This window comes from Thalassophryne amazonica, chromosome 8 (genome assembly GCF_902500255.1).
Source record: "Thalassophryne amazonica chromosome 8, fThaAma1.1, whole genome shotgun sequence".
Lineage (NCBI taxonomy): Eukaryota > Metazoa > Chordata > Actinopteri > Batrachoidiformes > Batrachoididae > Thalassophryne > Thalassophryne amazonica.
The window spans coordinates 111,373,443-111,390,130 of record NC_047110.1 but is presented as its reverse complement, the minus strand read 5'-3'; the positions used below and the strand labels follow the sequence as shown (position 1 = coordinate 111,390,130).

At 41.3% G+C, this 16,688-nt stretch overlaps 1 protein-coding gene across 1 annotated transcript in view; it reads left to right on the top strand.

Moving 5' to 3' along the window:
- hydin (HYDIN axonemal central pair apparatus protein) overlaps positions 1–16,688 on the top strand; it is a 291,354-nt gene that overhangs the window by 33,730 nt on the left and 240,936 nt on the right.

The window sequence follows — 16,688 nt, the reverse complement described above, 5'->3', positions numbered from 1 at the left end:
TGCTTTCATAATATATATGCTTTTGTTGTGTTTTATAAGTGTAATAAAGGTTTACAATCAAAAATAAGGAAGAAAAAGTAAAGCGGAAAATAATTTTCCACACACATTTATTCAAAACACACAGCAAACTATAATAAACAACTGTTTTGACACTTTATAAAGGTGATTTGAGGTCTTGTGTGAAAGACTGTACAATAAAAAGGTTCAAACAATAAACACAAATGCACATTTTGAACAATATATACAAAATGGTCTATGCTTTTTTTGTCTTCATGGTAAAAGCAACAGAGTTATCCAGTAACATTCACATACAAACTAGTGGAGCAATCCTGATAGTTACACACTCTTTGTTTGAGCACGTGAGATTGTCATCAGAGGCTCTCCTTCTGCTCCGTCTGCTTTCACTGATCGCTGTGCGTAATGGAGCAGGGCGCATTTGGAGCCCAATAATATGTACTCATTGGAGCACCAAGGGGGCTATTCGAACGGGCCAATTAGTAACATATTACTCCTGAAAACGATCTTTGGCTTTTCACGTGAGGTGAATTTGCCCTACGATTGGATTTTGGAAAACCATGTGACGGTGAATCAATTCCGACTGGACACTCACATTTCGCACGTCATCACACAGCTTCTTTGAGTACAAAGATGGCTGATGGCTGGCTCGAAAGACAGTGGAGTTAACTTTTCAGGAAAAAAAAGTAAGTTTTTATCGCATATCATTAAAAAGTTATTTATAATTTAGTAAAGGGTTAAAAATGACTTTAGAATGATTTAAGAGGTTTTGTCATCTGATGCTAATAAATCCCATTAATCTCTTTGATCGCTTTGGGTGTAGAGACTCTGTCTCAGATGGGCTGCAGAGCTCCGAAATGATGCATTCACAGTGGAGGCATGGAGGACCGTTCGGTCTGCGACACCAGACTGCAGCCCAGACCACAACAGACAATGATGATTAAAAGAATTAAGTAACATGTTTACATCATCTGAAATAAAAATCTCATCAAGATTTAAAGCAGCAAAAAAATGCATATGTAGAAAGATGATTAAAAATGCAAGAGTGGCTCACATGCAGAGCAGCCAGACAGTCGAAATTAAGAGACAAATTAAAAAGAGTACAAACATGATCAGAAATAAAAATGTCCTCAGAATAAATATAGTCAGTATATAGGCCAAGAGTAAAAACAAGATCTAAAACATGTCCTTTATGTGTGGGAACAGACATGTTGGATCAGATTAAGACTGATCAGACTGATGAATTTAGCAGCAGATTTATCTGAAGCATCATTAATGTGCAAATTCAAATCTTCAACCATTAAAAGTCTCAACAGCTTCAGAGTGGAAAATAAAAAGTCAATAAACTCCTTCAAGAAGGAGGTCCATGAACCAGGTGGATGGTATATTATAACACAACTAGCGTGCTGCCTGTGGGGATCCACGGGCTCTAGATTGGATAGTGTTTATTAAATAGGTAGCTGACATTTTTCAAGGGTGGTAATAAATTGTCCAAAGTTTCTATAATGAGTTGGAATGGTGTGTGAGTCCATAATGTTTGTAGATCCTTCGACCTCAATAGTGTTTAGAAGAGCTCAACCCCTTGTTTAGGTTGTTGTTATCCAGACTATTATTATCAGTATTATCATTATTATTTTTGTTATTATTCTTATTTTATTTTATTTTTACTTCTATTTGGTCATTTAATTTTTAAATGGACCACAATAGAAATAAGTGTTTTCACTTTCTTGTGTCATCCATGTATTTTTAACGTATTTCCAATTATATTATGTACTTACATTAAACTTACAAAATAAAATCACATATGCATGCTTTTAATATAAAAATGATTTACTGCCCCCTGCTGGAATGGCATGTTAGTCCAGAATCTAATTAACAACATGACTAATATCTGTGGTTTCTCCAGAAATATTAGTCCTGTCAATGTTCTGTTTTGGCAGTGTTCATCCTTGACCCAAAATACATAAGCATACCAAAAGACAAATGTCAACTGTCCTCAGTTTGTCCGTGATTGAAGTTATATGGACGGAGAGGTTCTTGTCTTTTCCGCATTCTGCCGCAAGGAGGTGCTTCTATTGTTAGACACAGAGACTGTGGCAGAAGACATCATACGAATTATGCATTTCACTCATGGTAATGGCAACATGACATTTAACTAAATTGATTAAACCAGAGTGGAACTGTAAAAACACAATAAATCAATAACACTAACATGAACCACAATAACATTTAAAACCCCAAAGCCCCAAACTCCCATGGTGCATTGCAGCACAGTGTCCATTGTTTACTGCTTAGCTAAAAATCACTAATTTCTCCAAAAATATTTGTCTTGTCAACTTTCTGTTTTTGCAGTATTCATACTTGACCCAAAATACATAAGCATACCAAATGGCAAATGTCAATGCTCCCTGGTTTCTCTGTGATCGAAGCCATACACACACATGCATGCATGCACACAGTGGCCACTTGGCTATTATAATATAGATAAAAAGGATTGATTTTTCCAACTTATAAGATCTGAGATTCAGATGGTGAGAAAATGTCTGTCCTCACCCATCAACACACGAAGCTGCTCTTATAAATATCAGCAAGTCCTCCACCATGTCCTGAAGAATGTGGCAAGCTGAAGAATCTGTAACATTTGAGACAGAGTTCAATAAGGGGGCACCACGGTGGCTTAGTGGTTAGCACTGTTGACTCACAGCAAGAAGGTCATGGGATAAATTCCCACCTGTGTTCATTCTGTGTGGAGTTTGCATGTTGTCACTGTGTCTGCGTGGGTTCCCTCTGGGTGATCCGGCTTCCCCCCACATTGAAAGACATGCAGGTTAGGTGATTGAAAACTTTAAATTGTCTGTAGGTGTGCGTGAGGAAGCAGTTGACGATGAGTGAGTAGGTGAGTTCAATAAGGGGGGCGTGTTCCATTTCCCTTTGCCAAGTTTCAGTCAGAAAAAAAACCCAGGGCCCGTATTCCCAAAGCATCTCCAAGTCCTCTCAGCTAAATGCCTAAAGATTCCTAGCAAGGAAGCTTAGCCTAAGAGTGATCCAGGAAGTTTCTGAGAGCAAGTCTGAGTAAGGAGGGGACAGAAACTTTTATCTTTGTGAGGAGGCAGGGTTGACCCTGTTGCTAGGTATGACAGTCTTGTAAGAGCTGTGATTGGTTGTCATAAAAAGGGAAAGAGGAAAACAAGTGAGCTCTGTACTCCTAGTTTATGAATGGACAGTAAAATCAACTGATCATATCACCTGAACTGTATTCAGAAATGTGAAATCGTGAAAATAATTTAGTGTCGTGATGATGAAACTCAGCAAAGTTAAATGAATTGTTACACAGCTTCGTAATGTTTGAATGTATCTCATTCACATGCTGATTATTATATTGATTAGCTTAATGTTTACTCTCCATAAATGGTAAATGGACTGCATTTATGCATCAGACGCTCAAAGTGATTTACAATACTGCCTCACATTCACCCCAATGTGAGGGTGCTGCCATACAAGGTATTCACTACACACCGGGGGCAACTAGGGGATTAAAGACCTTGCCCAAGGGCCCTTAGTGATTTTCCTCTGGTCTCAAGCCCAACGCTTAACCACTAGACCATCACCTCCTCTCCCGTCTCCATACTGGTAATTGCGCATGAGCGACGAGTGTGAGAAACGCTGGTTTGTGCTGCAATCTAAAGTGAGAGCGGGGATTGCATGAAATATTGTATGAATGCTATAGAATTTACATGCAATTTCTATTTTTCCTGTAGCCATGTATCGCAATGTTGCGATGACCTTCATCTCAGGCGTTATTACATTACTATGCTGGGTGGGAAAAGTAAACTCATTCCTGATGAGGTCAATCACAAACATCAGCCATGCACCATTAAGCTGGTAGCATGTTACTGAATCACTGCCATTCAGCATGTAGAGAGAATGTCTCTCCTTCCTCTCTGGCTTTCCACCATCTTGTCTGTTTAAGACACTGTTAGGGAAAATAAGAAGTGTCTTAGAATTTGAGTAATTCTATGATTTTTCTATGATTTTTCTGAGAGAGATGTCACTAAGAGCTACTTTTAGCCTTAGGCTGATTCGTGGTTACGGGCCCAGGTCCTTCTGACAGAATATAATAAAGGACCAGGGCTTTGTTCCATTTCAGAGCAGGAAAAAAAAATCTTAACAATGAATCCGTCAGGGCTTCACACGAACGTCGAGGAAACACACACCTACACGAAAGCAGAGATTTTAAAAGTAAAACAGGAATTTGTATAATTAGCAAGTGGAGCTAAAAGGATGCATATTAAGAATCTCTGTAGCAATGATGACCCTGAAGCAGAACAGAACTGCTGGGAAAAAGGTGTCCATCGTTGGTGCACGCAGAGAGAGAGAGAGAGAGAGAGAGAGAGAGAGAGAGAGAGAGAGAGAGAGAGAGAGAGAGAGAGAGAGAAGATGTGCTGGTTTGTTTCATTCTGTCTTTTCAGTATTATTCCATGTTTGTGCAGCTCTTATCAGCGTTTTCCATTCATTGAGCCGCCTGTAGCTGCTCGGCATTAGATTCCCTGAGCTGATCCAATTAAGTTCTTATTGTCTCCCTCTTAATTGTCTCATTTCTTTAAGCCTGAAAATATGACTGTTTGTGCATGTACGACTTTAAGGGCCCCTTCACACATAGTGCGAAGTTTGGACAAAGTGCACACTTAGTGCGCATGACACAGGAATCGTGTGCAAACTGTGCAATGTCGACCCTGCCACCAACGCCTCGTACACCTGTTGCTACAACTATTTGCGCACATAAGCACCTGAAAGACAAAGTTTGCACTGTGCGAACCCAGGTGATGCACTTGAACATCTAACCCTGCTCGCATGGCACTTAGAAAATGTGTGGCCAGTCGCAATTTGGCACAACAACAGACTGAAGACAATCACCTTCGTATTCGCAGAGAAATGCACTGCGAACCCATTGTACCCTCTCATGGCAGGTGCTGTGACATGCGTGTGTGTGTGTGCATTTGCATGCGCACATTCAGGGGATTTGAGAACCAATAATGAAGAGAAACGTATAAGATCACCAGGGAATGGAGCTGTAAGTGCCACAGGGACTTGTCCTCTCTCTCCTCTGGTGTCCTCTCCGTTTCTTTCTCTACAGCTGTCACTTCTTTTTACATGATGTCTTCATGGCAGGCTTAGCTCCGCCCCCTCCCTGCAGCAACACCAGCAAAGATTAAAGCGCTGCTAAATTACTGCACACTTTGGATTAAAATTATAACCTCTTTATTGCTACTTCTGACTACGGTAATCCTGTTTCAACCCCTTCAGATAGCTCCTGTGGTGGATTAAAGCCACCGAGCTCAGCTGATACAAGGTCATATGTATGTATATATATATATATATATATATATATATATATATATATATATATATATATATATATATATATATATATATATTATATGTGTGTGTGTGTGTATACAGTGCCCTACAAAAGTATGGGAACACCTGGTATTTCACACATTTTAATTTCTTTATGCCATTTCAAATACAAAAAAATAAAAATAAAAAATTCTAAAATTATATTCCTTAAACTCAAACTGAAGGAGAATGTCTACAACTTGATATAACTTAATTAAAAATATAAAAGCCAAGATGATGGGTTGTATAAGTAACGGAACGCTTTGGTATAATACCTGTAAATAATCAGTTTTATTGCCAGTTTTCTTCAGACAAGTCAGGGGATGGATACTTGAACATTTCCAAGTCACTAAATATGTCTTGGTCTTTATTTACATCAGTTATGAAGAAATACAATTAGTTTGGCACTGTGATAAATCTGTGTGGAATAGACAGTTCTCAAAAACTGAGTGACTGTGCAAGAAGGACAAAAGTGAGGAAAGCCACCCAGACAACCCAGAAGAAGTTATAGGCTTTGCTGGCTGTGATTGGAGAAATTGTGCACAGTGCATGTTTTGTATTTTGTATCACCAGTTATACAGGTTCATGATGAAGTGGAACAGAGGAGGATTTTCTTTCACTAAAACATCAGATCTAGGCTTGCATCTCAGATGTACCTTCTGACAAATTGTAGCTGAATATTCAGGACTTCTTTTTAAGAAAATCCTTATACAGTCCTTATAGAATATGCAACTCTACCTGTATGTTCAAGTCATTAATGTCATATTAGGAATGTGAGAGACAAAACATGATTCACCCTCATTAACACCACTAAAAGGTGACCTTGAGCAAGGTCGTTAATCCCCAAATTGCTTTCAGTATGCAGTTGAGTTTGACGGAGTTTTAGGGCCACATTGAATTTCTTCTTCTTTTTTTTTTTTGACTTTGAGAATAAAGTTGTAATTTTACGAGAAAAAGTCGTAATATTTATTTATTTAATCTCGTAATATTACGACTTTTTTTCTCATAAAATTATGACTTTATTCTCATAATATTACGATTTTATTCTAGTAAAATCTTGTGAAGTCTAAAAAAAAAAAAATTCTATGTGGCCCTAAAATGCCGTTGTAGTTGAGAACCTTGGATGGGATACATGTGCATGCATGTGGGAACTGGTGAACGAAGCGCTTTGAACGTCTGCTTCAGATGGAAATTCATTATATAAAGTACAGTCCCTTTCTCACCCATGTCTCTGGCTGTCTCATCATCCAGTGTTGTAAAATTATTCAGGCTTTGCGTGCCTGCTTACAAATGACTACTCAAAAATGTATTATTTGCATTCCGAATTACACAAAACAGGGTGACGGACATAATTCATTCACCAGTCGAGAGTTTTTGTCTCTTGTGATTATTAATACTTTAAAATAGGTGTATTTAAAATGTATTTCAATTTCAGTTTAATCAGCTTATAAAGCGCCAAATCACAACAAAAGCCGCCTCAGCTCAATATAAAATTTAAAATAAATAACTAAAAATTTAAAAATTCAAACACATAATTAAAAACAGAAGTAAAAGAATAAAACAGATAAAAAAAAAATAAAAGCTATTCATAAGAAAGAGAAAAACAATAGGTTTTAAGTCTTGACTTAAAAAAGGTCCTCGGACGTCCGACTGCCTCACGGTCACAGGAAGACCGTTCTACAGAGCGGGTGCATGATAAGAAAAAGCTCTTTAACCCACTGACTTCTTCATCCTGGAAACACAGCGTAGTCCCGCATCCTGGGACCGCAAACCCGGGCCGGGACGTAGGGTTTCACCAGTTCAGACAGATAAGATGGCGCCAGTCCATGAACAACTTTATAAGTCGATAACAAACCTTAAAATCTGCTCTCACAGAGACAGGGAGCCAGTGAAGAGATGCCAAAATGGGTGTGATATGTTCAAACCTTCTGCTTCGTGTCAAAAGTCTGGCAGCAGCATTCTGAACCAGCTGAAGACCCCTAATGCTTTACTGCGGTAACCCTGAAAATAGGACATTACAATAATCTAATCTAGAAGAAATTCAACCATGAATCAGGGTCTCAGCATCAGCCAAAGACAGGATGGGGCTGATCCTCGCTATATTTTGCAGATGGAAAAAAGCATTTCTGTGGAATCAAATAGTAAAATGTGCCATGAATTGGATTCTTCTGTTGTGTAGCGTCATTAAGATCATATTAATGTGGTACAAAAACACACAAATAATTTAACAGCTGCATTCAGTTCTTTGTCCTGTTTTTGGAAGTAGCTTTACTCAATCAGCTCGACCTGTTCCAGTGCAGTGTTTGAATATGTTATTGACATTTTATTTCAGTAACTTTCATCATTAAGTCTAATTGTCTTGATGTCAAATGCTTATTTTCAAAAAACATATGGCAACTTGAAACATTTATAGTTGGGCCAAACATTCAATGACAATATTAAAAAAAACAATGCAGGCTTGTAGCGATGTGCAATTGCAATTGTGTGGTGGTTGGGCAATACTCTGTAAAAATTGTGTGTATGAACAGTAAAGAGTTTATACATATAATCAACATCTACGTTTGATACACACTGTCAGTGTGATCCTAATTTGTGTGTGTAGATTTTATAGCATCTATCCTTCGACCATACTTTATTACTCAGTACTTTTAGCATCACCTTAATTGCCTTTACAGTTAGACAGGCTCCATAACATCAAAGGCAGCAAGATGAAACTTTTGACTTTTCCTGTCCGCACGCAAGGGGATCAATTTAGTTAGTTTAAAGCATCAGTGCATGGCTTTTATCCTGTTCAGCAGAAATTGCACAAGATGGTTTAACTTGGGCTAATCTTACTAAAGATAATGGCTCTTTTTTGTCTCTTCATCTCATCCAACTTTAAATGACCTACATGAATTGAAAGAATAGAACCACAGTTTTGTGAAGCACTTGAAGTGGTTGCAAATAGTTTGTAAGAAACTACAGAAGAGTTCAGTGGACTCTGGTAGAACTTTTACAGAACTTTTTGCATTTTAGACCGATGACAGACCAGGTTGGTGAAGAGAGATTTGTTTCTCATTTCGTAACTAGTCTAGCTTTAAGTGGAGGTATTTTGTATGGGCACATGTCATGCTTTGGCCCTGGACCTGCCTGGAATCAGGTTTTGTCCCCCAGTCTTCAACTGTTTCCATCTCTTTGTCCTTCTGTCCAACCCTGAGTGTTTATATTCTGTTTCTTACACTTTAGTCTTGGTTTTATTATCTTCAGCCACTTATTGAGTTCTGCTCTGGTTTAGTCTTCATCCTTTATTTTCTGGTTATTCAGTCACTCTGTGTTGAGCATATTAGTCCCTCTGATTTTTCTGTACACCCTGCCACTTACTGAGTTCTCCTCTAGTTTAAATCCACCCTTTAATTTCCTGTTTTGTTTCTGCTTTTTCATTTGTTTATTCTGTTTCCCTCGCGTCTGTATTTTAGGTATCATTATTTCCTAATTGTTTAACATTTGTTGTGTCACTCAGTTTCCTCTTTTGCTGCTTTTGTCTGACACGCCCACCTGTCACTCCACTCTTGTCTCGTCCAGCCATGCCTTCTTCCTTGCACCTGCATCTTATCACGCCATGATTAACCTCTGCTTATAAACCCCTTGTTTTCCACAGTTCTCTGCTAGTTCATTGTGCATTTTGCCTCGTTCCAAGCCTTTTGTGTTTTTTCTGCCATAGCCTGTTTTCTTGCGTCTATGAGAAGCAGCAGAAGACTGCCCCTCCCTGAGCCTGGTTCTGCTGGAGGTTTCTTCCTGTTAAAAGGGAGTTTTTCCTTCCCACTGTCGCCAAGTGCTTGCTCACAGGGGGTCGTTGTGACCGTTGGGGTTTTTACGTAATTATTGTATGGCCTTGCCTTACAATATAAAGCGCCTTGGGGCAACTGTTTGTTGTGATTTGGCGCTATATAAATAAAATTGATTGATTGATTGATATGACCCTCGCCTGTTTTGACCTTGCCTTTTGTCTGAGCCAGTTCACCTGCTTCTCTGTGCCTGTACCCTGCTTGGTTTTGATGCTGTTTTTGCCTCCTCTGATACACCTATTTGCCTGTGCTTGCACTGTGCTTGTTACTGACCACGCCACCGCCTCACGACCATCTGTACCTCCGCCTGCCTGTTTGTCACCCTGTGTATTGACATCAACCAGTTTTGTGATTAAACCTTTTCCTAATTCCCACATCTGAGCTATGAGTCTGCATTTGTGTGCACCTGCCTGCCGTGCCATATCACCACAGTTCCTGACAACACAGTCTCCACTCTCGTCGCCAATAGAAAAATGAAAATGGCAAATCTGACAAGCTGTGTTAATTAATGGAGAGGACCAAATCCCCAGACGGGCCACATCATAACCTTTTCTAAAGCTAATTACAGCTGTAACAAAGAATCATAGCAAGAGACAAAAAAAACACCAAAGCATTCAGCAAACACAGAAGAACAGCTTTGTAGTGCACAGTTTGGTGGATATTCCTCAGTGCACAATGCCTACATGTGCACCCGAGAGGGGAAATTCAGCAGCATGCTGACACCACAGTCATCAGCCAGAGCTCAGAGATTCACCTTTGGGAAAAACAACGGGCTGTTTATTGGTGGATAATGGCAGATAAGCAGTGAAATGGCCTGAAATATATATATATTTTTTGAGTTTAGATTTATATTCATCATGTTTGTGTTTGTCATTTAATTGATCCACTGCACCTTGATGGAGCACTTTGAACAGACAGAAATAACAAAAAAAGTGGTCTCAACTGGTAACAGACAACCTACACTTTGGAGTTTTATTGAAAGAGCTTTACAATGATGCCTCATATCCACACCAATGGCGCCATGCAAGTCACTTAACTGCACACAGGTAACAACTTAAGGATTAATTTAATGGTAATTTGCAGTATGATGGGGAATTGAACAAAGGAATCTTTGGTCTTGAGCCTATTGCTTTAACCACAAGACCATCACCTCACCTATCTCCTGTCTGTCTGTCTGTCTGTTCATTATTTACTCAGTTAATCAGCAGGATGTCCCAAAAGGACAGAGACTGATTTCAGTAAAATTTGGTGGAAAGGTAGAATTTGGGCAAAAGAATAGCTGATTAAAATTGGGTGTATATTCAGATGAAGGTGGACATTTTTCCTTTGATCCTTGTTGGTCCTGATTCCTTTGATCCTCCTTTGGCCTTTGGTCTTTGAACCCAACTGCATTTGTCCCAATTGAGACGTTTGATAATTCATCTGTTATTTCTGTTTTTTATCATGATTCATTTGTTACTGATCCTGCGATGAGCTTTGATCCTTCCTCCTTTGATCCGGATCCTGGGGCAGATGTTTGTTCTTGTTGTTGCTTATGCAGTACCACAGTTGGCCACTTGGAAAAATAGTTAGTCAATTAAACATAAGGAAAACTTATTTTCATGAGTCAGTTGTAACTCAAATGTACTGTAGGTCTCAAAGGTCTAAAAATGATTTATAAAATGAATGAATTACAGTGGCATTTCTGAATATCCATTATTTTGGGTCTGTTAGTGTAACTTAACACATTGGAGGGATGTGGCTACTTCTTGTAAACCGTCAGTTCTCTGACGGAGTGGCGACAAGCAGCACAGTGGCAATGAGAAGCATTAAGCTTTTATAACGGGAAGCCTGGCTCAGGTCCAGAACACCACTTAGAGCCCCATCAAGAGCCTGTCATTTCTAATTTAGTGACTTTCCCTGTCTCTGTCTGTTACTCTCATGCATGTTTCAGGCCAGCATGCTGAAATAGGCTGTAGCCTGCTTAGAGCCCTGTGGAGAGACACGCTGGCTCATAGAGCCTGTGGGCATTCATATACGAGGTCTGTCCGTAAAGTATCGTACCTTTTTATTTTTTTCAAAAACTATATGGATTTCATTCATATGTTTTTACGTCAGACATGCTTGAACCCTCGTGCGCATGCGTGAGTTTTTCCACACCTGTCGGTGACGTCATTCACCTGTGAGCACGCCTTGTGGAAGGAGTGGTCCCGCCCCCTCGTCGGATTTTCATTGTCTGGAAATGGCGGAATGAAAAGGACTTTTTTTCCATCAGAATTTTTTCAGAAGCTGTTAGAGACTGGCACCTGGAAACCATTCGAAAAATTTATCTGGCTTTCAGTGAAAGTGGATACAAGACCGTCGTGTGCTCTTTCTCTGGTTATCACAAGACCTGGACATCAGCCATTTTCCGGCAGATTGCACTTTTAACAAGAGATTTTGTCATGGAAAGCCGCGCGGAGGCTTCGCGCGTCACGACCGATTCGCTGATGAAGCGAGACAAAGGAACACCTCCGTTTCGGAGTGTTAGAGGACAAGTTGGGACATGTCTATCTCGGCTTTCAGTGCTTACCAGCCCAGTGAGTATAAAAGAACTTGTGGAGAGCTGGACATGTCCCAACTTGTCCTCTAAGCCATCAGCTTAGAAATGATCCAGTGGTTTGTGCCGCATCATCGCAGCCCGCAGCGCGGCGCACCGACCGTCCTTTAAAGGGGTCCTTAAACCTGTAGTTAAAGTCCTTATTCTCTGTGAAGCCCGTAAAATTTTCACTGAAAGCCAGATAAATTTTTTGAATGGTTTCTAGGTGCCAGTCTCTAACAGCTTCTGAAAAAATTCTGATGGAAAAAAAGTCCTTTTCATTCCGCCATTTCCAGACAATGAAAATCCGACGAGGGGGCGGGACCACTCCTTCCACAAGGCGTGCTCACAGGCGAATGATGTCACCGACAGGCGTGGAAAAACTCACGCATGCGCACTAGGGTTCAAGCATGTCTGACGTAAAAACATATGAATGAAATCCATATAGTTTTTGAAAAAAATAAAAAGGTACAATACTTTACGGACAGACCTCGTATGTGTGGGCATTAGCCAGTTTACACGTACACGGTCATGATTAATGTCAGTACACAATACACAGACTGAACAGTAGCGTTTCTTGATGTTGTCTGTCATTTCATGTTATTTGTTATTTTGTCTTAAATCGGATTCAGTGCCTATTGCTGCTCCAGTAACCCACCATCACCCATCATCCCTGGAACCGCTGCAGATTTCAGCAAGAAGACGGTCAGCTCTTTGAGAACGTGTTGGAACTGCAGAGGCATCTGTAGCACTGAGGGGGTGCAGGGGCTGTTTAGCAAAGACAAACGCCAGCAGGGGCGTGTAAACAAACACAGAAACAACCATGTGCATCCACAGATGGACACATACGGCACAGCCACTGTTTGTGCTGTAATCACAGATCGGGGCTGAGAGGTTCTCTGTGTGACGGCGGAATTATGGGAGTACAGGGGTAGTCGGGGAGAGAACGATCACAATGGAAGCTGACCGAGAAGCTGCAGCTCTCCCTGCCTGTCAGCTGCTGTCATAACAGGCAGACGCTGTTGTGTGGCTGGGGGGGCCTGGCTGCCTTTTGTTTCTGTTTTCTGTCCTGTCTTTTGTTTTTCCTTCCAGGTGGCTTGCATTTGGGACTGAGTGGCTGTGTAGCTGAGTTTATCAGGACCTCACCCTGATCACCTGAGGCTGATCACCTGCGGCTCGTCAGGACTCACAGCTGTGGTGCATCTACATGGGTTGGAACATGGTGGCATTTAAGACTGGAGTACACAGTGTGTATTTGCCAGAGACTCGACCTTGTGACCAGACGGGTGAGATCATCGTCTCGGGAGCCATCTCATCATCAGTGGATGCAGAGAACGTCCAGGTTTGATGCATGGTCTGTGAAAGAGGAGGGGGTGAGGTCTCACGCTCGTCAGCACACTTCCTGAGGTACGTTAGATTTTGTGACTAACATTTATACAGTCAGTAAATGTGGTGTCCCTCACACCTTATTTTATTGAGCTGTATGTAGTCGTTTAATCAGCTTCCACTGCTGTGGAGTTTTGTGAACAGGGTGTTCAATGCCTGCAGGGTGGGAAGCTGATTAGTAATTAAGCCAGGAAGTGTTTGCTGTTTGTACACCTTTGAGCGGTCCCTCTGTGTGTTGAGTGTGGACTCACATGATGATTTCTTCTTTCACAGACTCGGTTTGTCGCGGCCACCTGGGGGGTGTCGGCGGGGTCCTTGGGTCCGAACTGGTTCTGGCTCCGGACCGTTTTGTGCTGCTGGGAGCACACCGCAAATCCGCCACGCCAGACCGCGCACTTATTTGTTTGTATTTTTTCACATCACTGTTATGTTTATTAAACTCTGTTATCCTTTGTACCGTGCTCTGCTTGTTTTATACTGGGTCCTTTAAACGCTGGTCGGTTCTCCGGGCTGCGTCCGACACATAACAGACGCCGCAACATAATTGCTTTTCTCTCTGCATTCCTCTATCCTTCTGTCTCTCTGTTTCATTTCCGTCCATGACTCATCTTCTGTGCCTTCTGTCCTTTAGGTTCTCGCTTCATCTCCATCCCATCATTTGTCACAACTTCATTTTTCAATAGAATTGTAACAGAACAGGCCTCACTGAGGGACTGTGCCAGATGTTTCTCTCATTCGCTGTCCCTGGCTCCTCGATGGAAATCTGATTGATAATTGGCCAGATGGACGTGTAAAGATCAATATAAATTCCAGCGTGAGTTTTCACTGCAGAGACGACGTGTTGCGGGGTATAGATTTAATCACCCTTCACCGCTTACAATCTGAGTGACGAAAGGGGTCAGTGTGTTTTCAAACTAGGAAAATCAAATGATACTTTTTGAAAGTCACATTTTAAGATGCTTACTTTGAAAGCGTGTCATTTTTAAAAAGTCAGAGGACTTCGGTCTTCACTGACAGGCAGAAATGTCCATATCGAGCAGGGTTTAAAGAATAAATTTGTTTGATATTACAACACTAGTCATATTAAAGTTGATTGATTTACAATAAAGGTTTTTTTAATTAATTGAATAAGTAATTCATGACGGTCAAATGGACAGTGAAAAAAAAAGCCACCTAGCTTCTTGTTTGTCGGTCTGATAGTTCTGTGTATCCCCCACCTCCCCAAAGTATACAGGTTTGTTACCACCTTCCGTCTTTATATTCAGGGGAGGCACTGGGTGGAAGGCTTGTGACCAAAGAATCCTCTGTTCGATTCTTGGTTAGACAGACAACTTCCTGAGGTGACCTTGAGCAAAGTCCTTCATTCCCAGGTTGCTCCCAGGTTGCAACTGAGCAGTTTGAAGGGTGGCACACTGACATCAGAGTGTGAAAGTGGGTGTGACAGGGTGAATGTGAAGCACCTTAACTTGATTTACTTTTATATTAACCGAGCATGGCCCATCGCCGAACATACGTCTGGCCGTGTCACTTACGGAGGGCATGAAAAAGGGATTTCTCTTATACAATGCGAATGTCAAAGGTCATTACAGCACTCATAAGCTTTATTATCAATTTTCTAATATAGCTGAAGTTGTATAAAAGTTGGGTTGTTTTTCAAATGTTTAATCTTAATAAAATTAATCAGATATGTTGGGAATTGTAGAGACACTGAGTTCTTCAGGAATCATTCATGCTTTGGTTGAACACCACAAAAGGGAGCTGTGGTGTCAACGCAAAGGCATCACACGAGGGAATCCGTCTACATTAAATTCATGAAAGGTTCCATTTTGGCAGAGAGATGATTTGAGTCTTCAGTGTGGACACACAGACTGCATTAAGGTTTTTTGTTTTTCTTCCTGCAGGTTTGGGGAAGGAAGCTGCAGTGAGTGCTGTTACAGGCTCGATTGAGCTGCTCGCCTTCTGTTTTGAATGTAAACAAACATTCGCTGCGTTTGCATAAGGCGTTTGTTTGTCTGGTGGTTTTATACAAAAGCTGGTTTTGCATCTTATTTATTGTGATTGGTTATTGTTGCTTCGTTTCTCCTCAAAGTGTTCACTCTGACGGCTGCACCTTGTTGTCATCTTAGGGACTCGATCTTTGTTCTTATCGGTTTAGATCTCTTCTGGCTGACGGTTTTGGATCTTGCGTGCATGATTATGTGTTGTGTTGTGCTCGATGTATGTCTACTCCGTCTTCATTTCAGTATTCAGCCTTGTTTATTTTACATTGCATTTGGATGCCAGTTTTCCAGGATATTTTGAGAGCTATTTTAATCTCTGTGTGACGTTCCTTTTGATCCCGATCCAGTCTTTCAGAGCTAAACCCTCTGCAGTGTGTCACTGCGTCCACTGTGAGTTTTTCCTCCTCTCCTTGCCCACATTAATCAGAGATTCCCAGCAGCAGTATCTGTTCAGTGGGCAGAATATATGATCATGTGCAGCTGTCCTCCCGCTCCATGAAACTACACTTTTAATTGCAATAATGAAGTCTTTTATATCAGACTGCATTCATTTCCTGCTGCTTATCTGGATCCGCCAGCAGACAAAGTACCTCATTCCTATCCTCATGCCAAGTCCTCCAACTCTTCCTGGGAATCTCTTTACATTCCCAGGTTAGCTGTTAGATAAAATCCCTCCACTGTGTCCTGGATCTTCCCTGGACATGCCTGGCAGACCTCCATAGGGAGACGAGCAGGGGGCATCCTCACCAGATGTCTGAATCACCTCAGCTTGCTCCTTTTGATGTGAAGAAGCAGCGGCTCTACTCAGGGTCCATCCCAGATATTCAGTCTTCACACTCTGTCCCTGAGTTTAAACCCAAGTACCCGACACAGGAACCTCATTCCCACCACTTGTATCAGCGATCTTTTTTAAGTCACTCCTCAAAAGTCATGACCATAAGGATAGGGGTGTAAATCGACTGGTAAATCAAGGGCTTCACCTTCTTCATCACGACGGTCCGGTACAGTGACTGCAGGACCTCAAACACATCTTATGATCCATCTTATCCCCGCTCATGAACAAGACCTCTTCCACTTGGGGCACTAACTCTCCCCAGACCCACATGGGACAAACCACCCTTTTCTAACAGAAGACAGTGGTGGCAGACCATGCTTTGGAGGCACTGATCCTCATTCCAGTTACTTCACACTCGGCCTCAAACCTGCTATGTGCACATCGGAGGTCACAGTCTGGTATAGCTAACAAAGCCACATCCTTTGCAAAATGCAATTCTGTGGTCAAACTGGACATCCTCCAAACCCTGAATGCACTTTGAAATCCTGTCTGTGAAAATCACAAACAGGATTGTGACGAGGGGCAGCCTTGGTGAAGTCCAACAACCACCATATGCAATATCAAGAATGTGGACACAGCTCCTACTGTGGTTGTATAAAGACAGTGGACCCAGTAGCCCGTTCTCCTGCAGCACCCTCCGCAGGACACCCTGGAGACCCAATTGCATGTCTTTT